At 43.0% G+C, this 16,754-nt stretch overlaps 1 pseudogene; it reads left to right on the top strand.

Annotated features, from left to right (window-relative positions):
• The first annotated feature begins 246 nt into the window (after window positions 1–246).
• On the top strand, window positions 247–2,743 carry LOC100970808 (nucleoside diphosphate kinase B-like; annotated as a pseudogene).
• The last annotated feature ends 14,011 nt before the right edge of the window (window positions 2,744–16,754 follow it).

The raw sequence follows: 16,754 nt of genomic DNA, 5'->3' as shown, positions 1-16,754 counted from the left end.
CTGTCTGTCACTTCTATGATATCAGATAAACGAAAGGCCAACTGAAACAAATTGCTGGAAAGTGATGTGGAGGGAGTTCTGGGAGAGGATCCCAGTCCTCATGAGGTCAAGCTCATAGTTTAGGAACCAAAAGCTCAGAAATGCTCTGAAACCACAGACGATCAAATCCACCCACTGGAGATTCAGCACATATTTGCTCAAAATTGCAAACTAAAAGCAGACATTTTTGAGTTGTTTGGAGGATGCATGGCTAGACCTAACCTGGGTGGTGAGTGTACAGGGCAGTTCATGCAAATGGGAGAGACCCTGTCTGCTGTCTGGGACCTGCATCCTATTGGCGGGAAGGGCGTTCCTGGCCCGCCCACCCTGGCCATCAGGACATAAAGATTCCTTGCTTGGGTCTTGCTCAGGTACTGTGCTTTAAGAACCTGAATGTTCTTTTGACTCACTATTTTATAGAGACAACAGCAGGGTCAGTTGAGAAGAATTGAAACCCACTCTCAGAAGTGACTTGCAGCACATACTTTTTTGAAAAAAATTGAGAAGTAATTCACACACCGTAAAATTTGCCCTGTTCGAGTATCTAATTCAAGGGTTTTTAGTATATTCCCAAAGTTCTGCATTCATCTCTGCTGTCTAATTCCTGAATAGTCTCATCACTACAAAAGATATATTGAGGCCAGGGGCGGTGGCTCACGCCTGTAAGCCCAGCACTTTGGGAGGCCGAGGTGGGTGGATCATGAGGTCAGGAGTTTGAGACCAGCCTGGCCAATATGGTGAAACCCTGTCTACTAAGAATACACACACACACGCACACACCCACAAAAGCTGGGAGTGGTGGTACACACCTGTAGTCCCAGCTGCTCAGGAGGCTGAGGCAGGAGAATCAGTTGAACCCGGGAGGCAGAGGTTGCAGTGAGCCGAGATTGCGCCACTGCACTCCAGCCTTGGCGACAGAGCAAGACTCCGTCTCAAAAATATATATATATATATACCTTGTGTATGTTAGCAGTCACTTCCTACTTCCCTCTCCCCTGTGCCCTTGGCAACCACTTTTGTCTCTGTGGGTTTGCTTATTCTGGACTTTTCATATAAATGGAATCATACAACATGTGGCCTCCTGGGTCTGGCTTCTTTCATTTTGCATAATGCTTTTAAGGTTCATTTGTGCTGACTATATATTTTTCTGAACAATTAAAAATTACAGGCTCCTGCAGCACAGTGCAGCTGCCACCTGGCCCAACCAGCTTCTTGGACCATGGCCAACCTGAGTGCACCTTCATAACCATCAAGCCAGACAGTGTGCAGCATGGCCTGGCTGGCAAGATCATGAAGTGCTTTGAGCAGAAGAGATTCCACCTCGTGGCCATGAAGTTCCTCTGGGCCTCTGAGAACATCTGAAGCCGCACTACTTTCACTGGAAAGACTGCCCATTCTTCCCGAGGCCGGCAAAATACAGAAACTCAGGGCCTGTCTTAGCCATGGTCTGGGAGGGGCTGAATGCGGTGAAGACAGGCCGAGTGACGCTTGGGGAGACCAATCCAGTGGATTCTAAGCCACACACCATTTGCAGGGACTTCTGTATTCAGGTGGGCTGATGCATCATTCATGGCAATGGCTCAGTAGTAAGTGCTGAAAAAGAAATCAGCCGGGCTGGGCATGGTGGCTCACACCTGTAATCCCAGCACTTTGGGAGGCCAAGGAGGGTGGATCACGAGGTCAGGAGATCGAGACCATCCTAGCTAACACGGTGAAATCCCGTCTCTATTAAAAATACAAAAAATTAGCTGGGCGTAGTGGCGGGTGCCTATAGTCCCAGCTACTCGGGAGGCTGAGGCAGGAGAATGGCATGAACCCAGGAGGCAGAGGTTGCAGTGAGCCGAGATTGTGCCACTGCACTCCAGCCTGGGTGACAGAGCGAGACTCAGTCTCAAAAAAAAAACCAAAGATGTCAGCTTATGGTTGAAACAACAGATGCTGGAGTGGATGTGGAGAAATAGGAATGCTTTTACACTGTTGGTGGGAGTGTAAATTAGTTAAACCATTGTGGAAGACAGTGTGGTGATTCCTCAATGATCTAGAATGAGAAATACCATTTGACCCAGCAATCCCATTACTGGGTATATACCCAAAGGATTATAAATCATTTTACTATAAAGACACATGCACACGTATGTTTATTGTGGCACTGTTCACAATAGTGAAGACTTGGAACCAACCCAAATGCCCATCAATGATAGACTGGATAAAGAAAATGTGGCACATATACACCATGGAATACTATGCAGCCATAAAAAATGATGAGTTCATGTCCTTTGCAGGGACATGGATGAAGCTGGAAACCGTCATTCTCAGCAAACTAACACAAGAACAGAAAACCAAACACCGCATGTTCTCACTCATAAGTGGGAGTTGAACAATGAGAACACATGGACACGGAGGGGAACATCACACACTGGGGCCTTTCGGGGGCTGGAGGGCTAGGGAATGGATAGCATTAGGGGAAATACCTAATGTAGATGATGGGTTGATAGGTGCAGCAAACCACCATGGCAGGTAGCATGGCACCTATATAACAAACCTGCATGTTCTGCACATGTATCCCAGAACTTAAAGTATATATATATTAAAAAAACCCAACCAAACAAACAAAAACAACAACAAAAAAGAAATTCGCCTATGGTTTAAGCCCAAAGAACCAGTTGACTACAGATCTTGTGCTTATGACTGGGTCTATGCATGATAGGTGGACACAGTAGCAGTCTCTTTCAAGAACTGCTTGGAGTGTCCTTGGACATAGCTCTTCATTCCACTGACTTAGAAGCAGAAGCAACAGAATTGATCATTCTTTTCTAGAGCATATTTACCTATAAAGCCATGGAAACTAGAAAAAAATGTGTATATGCCTATCAACCTTCCAATAGCATACATGTGAGCTTGGTGTGATCTACCAACCTCTACTTAGTAGAACGAATAAAGGGCTGGGCTAGTCTAGCTAGGTCTGTTCCAGGTCCTCTCTTCTTCACTAGTCCAGTTCAATTTTGGCCTTTTAAGAAAGATGCAGACCTTTAAAATTAAGAATAAAATCTTTGATAGTTTCATTTTTTTGTTCCATCTTTGCTGGCAGGTTTAAAAGTCTTTTCCCTGCCCAATGTTATTTAAATACACGTACATACATATTTTCCTGCGTGTGTATTTAAAACATACTTTCATGGTTTCCGTTTTATGTTTACAGCTTTAATTCTTCTGGAATGTGTGAGTGGTGTGAGGTAGGTATCTACTTTTATTTTTTCTCATGTGGTTAGCAAGTTGCACTACCACACATTTTTTCCTCATTGACTTGGAAACAGCAGCATTACCATATCCTACTTTTGACATATAGTTGAGATTACTGATGCACTTTCTTTCCTGCATTGGTCTGTCTTTCCTTCAGCTGCTAACATACTGTTAAATTTCTTGCCCATTTATGATATAATTTAATATTTGTTAGGATAAGTTCATATTATCACTCATATTAAAAATCCCTAGTCATTGCCGTGTGTTTATTATTCTAGCTTAGCTTTGTTAATGTAATATGCTTCTTTTGTGTAACGTGCATTGCTGCATTATTTAAGAATTTTAAATTCTGTCTTAGCAAACAATTAGAAGCCAGTAGCTGTGTAACATGTGATAGATAAAGTTGGCCGAGCCTACATGGGCTGAACAGAGACAAGACGGGATGGGAGGACCAAGGAAACACTGCATATTCATGAGGCCTGAGACACCAAATGTTTATGACAGCTACACCATCCTTAGACCAGCTCTAACTGCCACCTTGGATCTCGAGGACAAGAGCCACCTCTGAGATGACTGAAAAGAGAATCACAAAGGCCTGGGTCTTTGGTGTCCTTGAGCTACAAAAGCTCCCTCTAACTTAGGCGAGAGTGGAAGACACTTCTATTTTGTTTAAGCCATGATTACATGAAGCTGAACATAATCCCAACTAAATCACCCCAATTTCATTTTTATATTTGGTTGTTTGAATTAGAATTTGCAGGACGGTGTTAATAACACTGATAACAGTGGACATTCTTTTGGTTACTGATGCAAACAGGACTGCTGCTGGTATTTCGCCAGTAAGCTTCTTGCTGGATTTGGTTTTACATAGAGTACATTTGTCACTTTAAGAAAATGCATCATCAATGATGGTGATAATGAAATGTTAAATTTTCTCAGATTTTTTTGTCATCTATCAAAATAATTACATGGCATTTCTGCTTTGCTATATTGAGATAATGAATTATACTAAGGTTTTTCTAAAGTTGAAACATACATACAACCCCAATCTTTTTTTCTGTATCTCTTCTGTTCACTACCTTACATAGATGCTCCGTTATAGCTCTTGGCTCTCTCCTCAACCTTCCTTTCATCATTTTTGTCTCCTTAATAATTTCTTCTGAGTTCTGGGGAAATTGCTCAAGTTTGTCTTCTGATTTCTTGCTCTCCAAAGTGTGATCCAGGGACCAGCGGTATTACCTGAGAGTTTGTTAGAAATGAAAATTCTTGGACCCCCACCCCAGACCTACTGAATCTGCATTTTAACAAGATTCCCAGGTAATTCATGTGCACACTGAAATTTGAGAAATGTTCTAAAATTCCTGGCTGGGCGTGGTGGCTCATGCCTGTAATCTCAGCCCTTTGGGAGGCTGAGGCTGGTGGATTGTCTGAGCTCAGGAGTTTGAGGCCAGCCTGGACAAATACAAAAAGTTAGCCGGGCGTGGTGGTGGACACCTGTAATCCCAGCTACTTGGGTGGCTGAGGCAGGAGAATGGGTTGAACCCGAGAGGCAGAGGTTGCAGTGAGCTGAGATCACGCCACTGCACTCCAGCCTGGGCAAGAGTGAGACTCTGTCTCTCTCTCTCTCTCTCTCACACACACACACACACACACACACAAGAAATGCTGTAAAATTCTGGCAAAAGAGGGAATCCTTTCCAGGTTTTCACCGACAATGCTGCTTTTTCCCATTATTACAGTAGTTTGGTTATTTTAGTACAAATTTAGGAGAAGAAGGCATTGGGTCACCATTGAGGATCAGAACTCTTAGTGGCAGGATATGAGGAAGGGCAGTTGGCTGCTGTATCTGATGACATGAGATGAAGCTGACAGTCCAAAGGTCATCAAAATCACGAGCAGGCCTCAGTCCAACAAGAAAGAATCCTTGTGTTACATTTCTGAAGGGCAGTAGGCCTCCTCCAGAGGGTCTTGCCCACATTCATTTGACAAATTTACAGAAGCCAGCTGGTATCTACACGAAAGCCTCTTGTCCTAAGCTGATAGAGAGGAATAAAGGGATTCCTGTAGAATGGTTTGGTTTCAAGAATACATTTTCCTCTTTTCTAGGTAAGTGGAAGAAACTCCTAAGGTTATTGATGGGACAGATGTCCTTCTGTGCCCCAGCACTGTGCCTGAGGGCTGCCTGGGGGTTGGGGGAGGGAACTCACAGCCCTGAATTATGAGTATTTGCATATGGTAAGATACATTCTTTAAAAGAAGACATCATATTGCCTATACCCAATTCTCATCTGTCATGGCAGATTGGCTGGAAAAATCGTGGGAAGGCACAAAAAGCTATTGAAATGATTCTAAAGAGAAAAAGAATCTTTCAGACAAACTGGCTCATTCCTTATTTATCGCCACAAAACCCTTTATTCCCTGGAGAATGTTGAAACAATACTGGCGCATAACTCTCATTGTGGAATTGAAAAAACATCCTACCTTTCTTAATAGTTTCATGACATTGTTGTCTCAACAGGAAATTCTGGTCATTGTCACACATTCTTCTTGTTTATTATTAGTAATAATAACCCTTGCATCAGTATTGTGCTCTAATCTTTACAAAGTTTCTCCACACAAAGTAGCTCATTGATCTCTCCTGACAATCTTGTGAGACAGAGCAGGGTGGGTGGGCACTGATGTGTCCATTTCATGGAACTGGGGCTCAGAGGAATTAAAGGACTTCCTCATGGGCATAATGGGCAGTAAATGGCAGCTGCAGGGCTCACACTTAGGTTTTCTAGCTGCAGGGGAGATTTCCAAAGCACATTTGGCCAAGCTTGGCCAAGCGTCTTTGATCCTTACTCTTCCCAGTACAATTATTTGGACTTTTTGCAGTTTGTGCATATACAAAACAATAAGGAGGATCACAATCCACATGGAAAGTTCATTCTCCAAAGTTTTGAGCTAAAATGTAATGCTTTAGTGAGGTGGCATTCTTCAGATTAGACTTAGATTGTTAGACATCTCCTGTTCCCTAGAAACTGTCTATGTAAATCCCTTTGTACTTATTACACACCATTGTTGAACTTATGCCAGGAATTCACTGCAGCCTCAATAAGGTGTGATTTATTACAAATCCAGAACAAATAACTGTTTATAAGTTCTTTTTTGTTCTCTAAATTTGATTCATCTCACCCGATGAATAGGGTGAAGGCATCTTATTTCTTTTGTTCTGTAAACTATCTTCTACTCCTCATTTTTTCCGCACTGAACATTTCAAATTTCCCCAAATGTTCCACTTATTTTCCCCACTCAAAGCCCTTGCATATATTCTCATTCCTAGAATACCCCTTACCTTCTTTACCTTCACCACTTTCCTCACTCTTCCTACCCTTAAAAGGACCTAGTTAAAGAGCTATTCCTCTGTGAGGCCTTTCGGATCCAAAGTTAGGCATACTTGCCTTCCTAAAAGCACTTTGAATGCATCTCTGTCATACCATGGACCTATCACAGTGTGAAATCTATTTCATTTAGCTCCATGTAAACTGGGAATTCCAACTGGATTGGGAGCTACTTTGGGGAAGGAAGGACATCTTATTCCTCTTTATTTCCCTTGAACTTGGAACCTGACAACTGATATGAATTCATTAAGGGATGATTTAATTTCCTTCAGGTTTTATTGCATCAGGAACTCCTTTTGACCAGGTATCACTTTAGTTTTTTCAGTTTAGGTGATAGGAAAGTCTTAAAGGGGACTATTCAAATACGATAGGAGTGAGTTATTATAGCCAATTATTTTTAAAAACAGGAGGTAAAGTAAAGTTGTCTCCAGATTTATCTTAGATTCTATTCCTTTATGTCACCAGGTGAGAGTTACTTTAGTGTAGAGCTGCTTTTTCAACATGCGTTATGACTTTATCCAGGACCAGCTTATCTAGAGGAATTCTGAATTGTCTTTGGTACCAGGGCATTTTCCCCCCAGTTCCTTTACAGTTCAGGAATTGATATTCAATAGTTCTCAACCTTGACAATACATTGGGATCACTTAGGGAATTTAAAAAATACTGGGGTGAAATTTTCATGGGTCCTCTGAAGTCTTTCACTGAGTTTGAAACTGTACATGCACAGAGTGACACTCTGAGAGACCTGGCAAGTAATAGCTACTGGAGGACGGTGAGCTCAACAGAGATTTTGGTAGTGTCAGTGCTGACGGATGTTGGAATTCTGACTAACCATATTAGAGTCACCTTACTGAATACCTAGACATTCAGTTGAGACTGCAGAAAGGCTGTGTCTTATTATCTTTAGAAAAAAGTGAACTGCCTTCCAGAAAGAAAGTTACAACACTCTTCAGAGGAAGTGAACACAGTCCAGACTCTCAATGTGGTAGCCACAATGTGCAGCAAAGAAATTAAAATTACTAGAAATATAAAGATGTAGGGAAAGTCACGCCAACTAGTTGAAAGAACAGTCAGTAAAAACAGATCCAGGGATGATACAGATAATGAAATTAGTAGACAAAGAATTAAAATAGCTATTATCAATATGTTTGTGGATTTCACAGTTTGTGAAAAATCCACAATATGTTTGTGGATTTTTATCATTTCCACTTTTCTGATGAGATTCCCTCATCTGATAAAAAAAAAAAAGAGAACCAAATAGAAATTCTAGAACTAAAATTTTAATATCTGAAATTTTAACAAATTCGCTAGGTTGGATAAGAGCAGATTGGACACTGCAGAAGAAGTGCAAAGTAGTTGAAAAGGCAAATATGTGGGCACATTAACAGATTTGTTTTCTTAGTATCTCAGCTAGGTGATCAAGGTCATCATCAATAGTCATGAATTATGTTGATGGTACGTACCCTTGGTATGATGTGATGAGAATAGCATGTTACCTCTATGGTCTTCCTCCCCGTAACTCATAACCCCAGTATCATCATGAGAAAAACATTAGAAAAATCCAACTGAGGTACATTCTACAAAATACCTGATAAATACTCCTCAAAACCGTTAAGGTCATCAAAAACAAGGAAAGTTTGAGAAACTGTCACAGCCAAGAGGAGTCTAAGGAGACACAATTATTAGATATTATGTTGCATCATAGGTGAAATGTTGAACACAAAAAGGACATCAGGTAAAAAGTAAAGAAACCTGAATAAAGAATGAGCTTTGGTTAAGAATGTACCAATAATAGTTCATTAATTGTAACAAATATACCATACTAATGTAAGATGTTAATAACAATTGAATCTAGGTGCAGGATATGTGAGAACTCTTGCTACTACCTTTGTCATTTTTTTGTAAATCTAAAAGTGTTCTAAAATAGTTTATTTAAAATAATAAAATGACAATAACAAGTGCTGTCAAGGACATGGAGCAATTGAAACTCACATTCTTTGCTGGTAGGAATGTAAAACGGTATAGTTTTGGAAGTTTCTTATGAAGTTAAACATGCACTTATCACATAACCCAGTAATCTCACTCCTGGGCATTGAGCCAAGAGAAATAAAAACATATTTCCTTATGAAGACTTGTATGTGAATGTTTACAGAGGTTTTATTCAGAGTCACCACACACTGGAAGAAGCAAAAATGTCCACCAACTTCTAACTGAATAAATAAATTGTGTACATCCTTACAATGGAATACAACTAAGCAATAAAAAAGGAATGATCTCTATCATAAAAACCATGAATGACTCCGAAAAGCATTATGCTAAGTAAAGGAAGTCAGACACAAGAGTTCATACTGTATCATTCTATTTACATGCAATTCTAGAACAAGCAAAGCTAATCTAAGGTTAAAAAAATCAGAAAAATGGTTGCATCGTTAGCTCTGAAGACTGAGGGTGAGGATGATTACGAAGGGGCAAGAGGAACTTTCTGAAGTGATGGAAATGTTCTACATCTTGATAGGCTGTGGGTTACATGGGTGAATGCATTTGTGAAAACATATCAAGATGTGTTCAAAGGTATGCAAAGTATACTTCAATTTTCAAAGAGAAGGTTAAAATGTGGATGCCTGAGATTCTAATTTTAATTATTCCATATGTAGCCTTTGAGATTTTTAAAAGCTCCCATAACCAACGTTAAAAATCACTGTTATAAGTATTTGCCTAGTGATAGGATCACCCGTCATTTCTGTTTGTCATGTGGATGCTTCTCTCTGGCTTTGTTGTGTGGAACCTGGAAGTTGGATGCATGGGTTTACATACCTGCTTGGTTGTTGGGTCCCCTGAAGATGGTTAATTGGCAAGCAACAAGTGCCAAAGGCTCAAGAAGAAGACAGGAACAGGATGAAGCCCCCAAAAGCCCCTCCAGCTCTTCTCTTTCTACTTCTCTGAGAATGATCCTGCTTATTCAGGGAGTGGATTGTTATGGTGATGGAAAAAGTAAATAGTAAGGGGATCAGAGGAAGTATTATTATGAAGCAGGGGGAATTCTTGCTCCTACATAATTTTAGATAATTGTCTATTCCTCTTCAGTCAGCTGGTATCACACAGACAACAAAGTCCCACTGGATTCTGCAAGCCGACCTGGTCTTAGTTCTGATTTTTGTCCTTTCGTGACTATGCAGAGGCTGTAAAAAGAAGGAGAGCAGTGCTGAGCATATGCCATCCATTCTGCTGGGAACTTTGTTTCTTCTTTCTTCTTCTAGGTTAACACTAAAGCAACACCATTTTCTTGTTAGCAATTTTTCCTCTTTTGAAAATGACTGGCACCCCATTAACATTTTTAGGACAAAAAAGCTTTTCTTCAAACTTTATCCAACATTAATAAACTGCATAATAAAAACTGAAATAATAAATCATAACAGTTATTCCATGGATACTCTGTGTCTGATTTTCAGAACACATGGCCAAGGTTCCAGAGAGGTCTCATTAAAAACTAAAACTTTGACTAATGATAACTAAAACAATTTCATTGAAGGTGCACTAATAAATAAATGTATAAACTGAGACCCTCCCAATTGAAAGGAATTTTGCAGAACATCCAACTCCGTAGGTATCTGTGTAGCTGCTGAGTGGTACTCAGTTTCTCGCACACCTCTGAGAACAGAGAAGCTTGTAAGACAGCCCAATGTGTCTCTGAGCAGTTCTGACTGAAAGCTTTTCCTGGCATGGAGCCACAACCCACATTTCTGTAACTCTTAGACACAGAGAATGTAAAATCCCTTTTCCTGTTTGCTGTCCACAAGCTTTCTCTGCAATAAGTTAAACATCTCTAATTGCTTAAAGCTTGCCTCCTGTGATTTGGATTTTTTTTGCACCCATCAGCTTGCTTTCTCTCTCCCACATGGGTCTTAGTTCATTTCCATGCAAAACTAACACGATTCATCTGAACCCCTATTATCTGAGCACCTTCTCAGGGTCAGGCACTAGGCTAAGTGCTGTGGAGAAGACAGGGACAAATCAGGCTTGGCCTTGTAGGAGAGGGAAGACTTGTCCACAAAGGCCCCCAGTACCAGGCAGGCTGTTATATGTGGCAGGAGAGAGAGACAGTGTTCTCTTTCCACCTCAATTCCCAGGCTTGAGTCTTGCATTGCAGCACATCAGCTAAAGTATACAGCTATGCAATTTCAGGGCTTGGTTAGAGGGGGCTTCCCATCAATTTTCTTATTTTTTTTTGAGACAGAGTCTTGCTCTGTTGCTCAGGCTGGTGAGTAGTGACACGATCTAGGCTTACTACAACCTCCGCATCCCGGGTTCAAGTGATTCTCATGCCTCAGCCTCCCAAGTAGCTGTGATTACAGGCATGCGCCACCATGTCTGGCTAATTTTTGTATTTTTAGTAGAGACAGGGTTTCGCCATATTGACAGGCTGGTCTTGAACTCCTGGCCTCAAGTGGTCCCTCCGCCTTGGCCTCCCAAGGTGCTGGGATTACAGGCATGAGTCACCGTGCCTGGCCTAAAAATTTGATAAATGCATGTCAACTGACTAGGTCTCTGTGTTTCAATTCCAAATTTTTGGAAGACAGAATCTGATTGGCCCATCCTGTGCCAGAGATCCACCCCTTGTTCAATCAGCTGTCAGCAGAAGGAGCAGGGTCACCTGATACAAAAGACCACAGCTTCTGGGCTAAGAAGAAGGAGAGTTCTATAAAATATGAGTGTGATTAGGGAGGAAGTAATCGACTTCTTAGATATATTATGGGTAGTATTATGGATAGCAGATCCATAATATATAATATATGTAGGCAAACATAAGCAATGTGTAATATCTGTAAGCATTAATCCTGAACGATGGGAGTTATCCCCATTTTATAGCTGGGGAAACAGATTCAGAGAGTGAAAGTGACTTTTCCAAGGTTGCTACTTTTAATGGCAAAGCCATGGTTTCAATTCAGGGCTGCCACATTGCTTCTTGGCATTCCTTAAGTCTTTCTGGAACTCATTTTTATATCCGCTTATTCATCCATTCAACTAGAAATTCTCCAGCACTGGCCATGGGCCTGGCATGATGTAAAGCCCTGGTCACACAGACATGTCTGGAAACCCATCAAGAGCATAAGGGAGGGTTCTTGCCCTGCAAAATCTTATAGATTTTCTAGGGAGAGGAGACATACAAACACCACAAGTTCAGGCATTGTTGCATAAAGTGCCCCCAGGAGTGAGCAATACTGCAAAGGCTATGGGATGGAAGAGTAGAGAGAACTCCGTGGACTGGCATAGCTGGGGAAGTCTCCCGGAGAGGCAGAACTCCATTTAGGTGCCCCAGATTAGAGGGGGAAGGAAGGAAGGACTTCATACAGGCAGAGCTGTGTGCATTCTACCTCCTGAACATCATTCATTTACATCCGTTTCTCTGCATCCCCCTGGGCCCCATCCTGGTCCCAGTCACTAGCACCCCTTGCCTGGACACAGCCTAAGCCTTCAACATATCTGCCTCCTTCTTGTCTTGTTCCCCACCAATGGATTGGTATTGTCGATCTTTTTTTTTTAATTGATAAAATACTTCAATCATATCAAAAAGTATAGTAAACAATGCAAGGGTCACCAAGATACCATCATTTAGATTCAATAGATATAAACATTTCTGCATATTCATTTCAGCTCTGTCTTTTATAGAAATATAACAATTTCAGCTGAATTCCTGCTCTACCCCTTAACCCTCCCTCCCCTTTCTAATGTTCTGTTAGATTGACCATTATTCCTACGCGGTTTTGTACTTTTTCTACTGATGCTATATTCACAAAGCATATGTGGCATTTTGTGTATTTTCATTGGTAATGCTCACATACATAAGGTTCATATCCTTTTGCAACTTGTCTTTCTTTCTCCACTGCTCATTGTTTTTCAGATTTATTCTTGATACAAGGATGTGTTAGGCCATTCTAGCATTGCTGCAAAGGAAATCTGAGGGTGGGTGATTTAAAAAGAGAAGTTTAATTGGCTCATGGTTCTGCAGGCTGTACAGAAATCATGGCACTGGCACCTGCTTCTGGTGAGGCCTCAGAAAACTTACAATCATGGTGGAAGGTAACAGGGAGCCAGCATGTCACATGGCCAGAGTGGGAGCAAGAGAGCGAGGGAGGAAGTGTCACATACATTTAAACAACCAGATGTCACGTGAACTGAGTGAGAACTCACTCATCACCAAGGGGATGGTGCTAAACCATTCATGAGGGATCTGCCCCCGTGATCCAATCACCTCCCACCAGGCCCTACCTCCAACATTGGGAATCACATTTCAACATGAGATTTGGAGACAAACTTCCAAACTATATCAGGGGAGATCTAGTTAATTCATTTAACTGCTGTATAGCATCCCATTGCGTGAATGAATCATAGTTTACCTGTTTCCCTATAGATGCCTGGTTAGCTTGTTTCTACTTTTTCACTATTAAAAATGGCACTGCAGTGAATATCCTTCCATATACCTCTTTGGGCACATGTGTATGTGGTTTTCTCCTAGGGTAGAAACCAAGAAACGGAATTGCTGGGTGCTATGGTCTGAATGTTTGTGTCCCTCCAAAATTCATATGTTGAAACCTAATCCCCAAGGTAATGGTATTAGAAGGTGGGGACTTTGAAAGGTGATTAGGTGATGAGAGCTCTGCCCTTGTGAATGGGATTAGTGTCCTTATAAAATAGGCCAGAGAAAGCTCCTTCGCTCCTTTCACCATGTGAGGACATAGCAAGAAGGCAACATCTATGAACCAGGTGGTGATTCCCTCACTAGACACTGAATCTGCTGGCAACCTGACTTTGGGCTTTTCAGCCTCCAGTTTATGGCACTCTGTGATAGCAGCCTGGATGGACTAAGACACTGGGCCAAAAATACACAGATCTTCAACTCTACTGGGTGTTGCTAAAGATTCTTTAAAATGGCAGTGCCACATTATATGTGCACTCCTCCAGTGTCTGTGAAATAAGAATTCCAGTGGCTTCACATCTTCACAGTCACTTGGTGTTGTCAATATTTTTCTTAAAAAAAAATCAAATTTCTCCTTCTTTCTTCTATCTTCTATGGCAGATAGAGGAATCTTTCTAAAATGCAAACCTGATCATGCCCCTTCCCTGCTTAAAACCCCTCCAGTGGGCCCTCACTGCTCCCTGTAAAACACCCAGGCTCGAGTGACCCACAGGCTCTGTGTGAGGAGTCGGTGCCTGCTCACCTCTCCAGGCTCACCTCTCTCTCCTCCCCTGCCCCAACATGGCTGAGCACACAGACACACACATGCACACATGCGGGTATGCATACCTATGGGCATGATATTGTCCAATCAAACTAAACCATATACATTTCCCCTAATCTACTGACCTTTTCCTGTTTGAGGGTCTTGGGATACGCTGCTCTCTCTGCCTGAAATATTCTTATTCTTCCCCTTTCCCACTCTTTAGAGGCTGAATCATTTTATTTTTTTGGAGACTGTCTCACTCTATCGCCCAGGCTGGGGTGCCATCTTGGCTTACTGCAACCTTTGCCTCCCGGGTTCAAAAGATTCTTGTGCCTCAGCCTCCAGAGTAGCTGGGATTATAGGTGCATGCCAACACGCCTGGCTAATTTTTTTGTATTTTTAGTAGAGACGGGGTTCCACCATGTTGGCCAGGCTGGTCTCGAACTCCTGGCCTCAAGTGATGTGCCTGCCTTGGCCTCCCAAAGTGTTGGGATTACAGGCGTGAGCCATCTGGCCCAGAGGCTGATTCCTACCAGCCCTCAGCTCTTGGCTTGCTGCCTCCTCCCTGGGAAGCCTTCACAGGCATTCTGAGCCTGCGCGTGATGCCTTTCCTCAGTTTCCCAGCCAGCACCCTCCACTTTGGGCCTCACAGTTCTCAGGACACTGACTTGTGATTACCTGTTTATCATCTCCCTGTCCCACTGTTCTGTAGACTTCTTCATATCAGGGCTTGTGTGCTCAGCCTATTTATTGAATAAATTTCTTACATAATCTGCGGACAGGAGACGGGTCTGGATAGAACAGAAGTGGCAAGAGGAGAAGCAGCAGGAAATCAGACTGGAGAGAAAGTGCTGAACCATAACCTCAGAACTCCAATCCCCAGGTAAGGAAACAGACTCGGCAAGATGACTGACCTTGTCTAGAGTCACATATTCAGTCAGTGTCAGAGCTGGATTTTATCTGCAGTCTCCTGACTTCAGGTTGGGGCGCTCTCTGCCGCATTTTAGCTGTGGACAATGGGAAGGAATCAGTACAGCAGGAGAGAGATGGGGCTGCCAGGGAGGGCAGGAAGTGCCGGGAGGGAGGCCTTGGGATCTGGGATGCAGGTGGAGGGCTTGGCTCTGCAGACATAATCCTGGGTCCTCTGGGAGGCGAGGAAGGAAGAAACATTGGGCCAGTTTCCTAGAACAGACACTTGTCCAGGCTGCCTGGGGAGCCTTGGGTGGGCCGCCTCTTCTCCTGGGAGGAGCAGACTTGTAAGAAGAAATGCATCCTCTCCCTGAAGACCCAGCCCACCTGAGTGGCATCAGGAGAATGATTTCTCAAGATCCCCCTTTGGCAGGAGGGACACCAGAGCCAAGGACAGCCAGGAAGAATTAAAGGAAGAATTAAAGGCCTAATGCAAGCAGGCAGGTGCTGGCCCGGGGACTGAAGTTCAGCTCCTCCAGCCAAAGGGGCTATAGAGGGTAGAGGTCAGGCTCAGAGGCTTGGGGTCACTGGCATGTAGAGGAGCCCTTCTGTGCACCTGCTCATGTGTGGCAGGGCAAGGGGACATCAGTAAAATGGGGACAACAATACCTATATGTCATGTGATTATGGTGAGAATTAAGTAAAATTACTATAAAAATGGAAAGGGCTCAGAATAGTGCTTGGCACAGAACATCACTCAGCTGCCCATAGTTATTATTATTTGCCCACAGGGTTGTTGGGAGGAGTAAACAGGACAGCCTGGTGGACAGACCCTGTAAGGCTGGGTCAATGACTACGAGCAGGCTTCTTCTGTTAGGAACTCAACCAGTGAGTGTAGATGAGGATGGGAAATCCTCATCTACAGAGAGGCAGAGAGGAGGGGCGTGGCCTCCAGGGAACCAGCCTCCTGCATTACTTGAGTTTCTGCACCTGACAGCTTCATCATGGATGACACAGGTCACCTCTGGAAAGATGCTTACAGCTCACACAATCCAGCTCTCCAGCTGCATACAAAGGGAAACCGAGACCCAGAGGGTAGAAGTGACTTGTCCTGGGCCACGTGCAAGGCACATCTGAGCCCCACTTCTGGACTCAGACCTAAGGTTCCTTCTTCCGTTGCATCAGCCGAGGTCTCAGTGTTTGGCATTTCTTCCCACAGTTGTCCTCTGCCTTAGAAATCAACGGGCTCTCACCAGCTCTGAGAACCTCAACCTTTGAGAGCTCCCTGATTTGATTCCTTTCTTCCTGTTTTCCCACAGAAGCCAGTTGAAAAGCAATTGAAAGCCACTTCCACCTCTGGTGACCTCTCCAGAACTCTCCCTCCCTCGGCCTCTCCTGGAGAGGTCAGGAGCAGATTAGCAATGTGTACCTATCTGCACCCTTCACGAAGGTTTTCAGGGGCAGGTGGTCTCCTTTTCCTCAAATGGAGTGCCCTCCCTCCCTCCTTCGCTGCACCCTCCCTCCCTTCTTCCCTTCCTTCTTTTCTTCTTTTCTTCCTCACACACCTTGCTGTGTCAAAACCACCCATCTGGTACACACAGAAGTTCATTCTGAGTGACCTTGAGCCTGCATCTTTGTTGCACAGGTAGAATTTCTCTACTGAAAAATAGTTGCAGGAGAAAATAGATACAAAATGCCAGGCCTGGTAAGAGCTCATTTGTAAGGCATATATTGACCAACAAGCCCAGGAATTATAGGCATGCAAAATGGGGGAAAATGAAGCTTTAGATTTTTTCTTGTAGCTACCGTGATTTTTTGATAAGCTGTTAGAGCAGCCCATGGGGGGTCTTGCTGCTTTAATAAACTCTCGTGGGGCCAGAGGAGTCTCGTATCCATGAAGCAGGTTCACGTATGTTATTTCATCTGAAACATACAACTGCCCTCTGAGGTGAGCTGGACAGAATTG

Source organism: Pan paniscus, chromosome 11, assembly GCF_029289425.2.
Source record: "Pan paniscus chromosome 11, NHGRI_mPanPan1-v2.0_pri, whole genome shotgun sequence".
NCBI lineage: Eukaryota > Metazoa > Chordata > Mammalia > Primates > Hominidae > Pan > Pan paniscus.
Note: the sequence above shows the minus strand (reverse complement) of the source record. Positions and strands in the feature narration are given on the sequence as shown.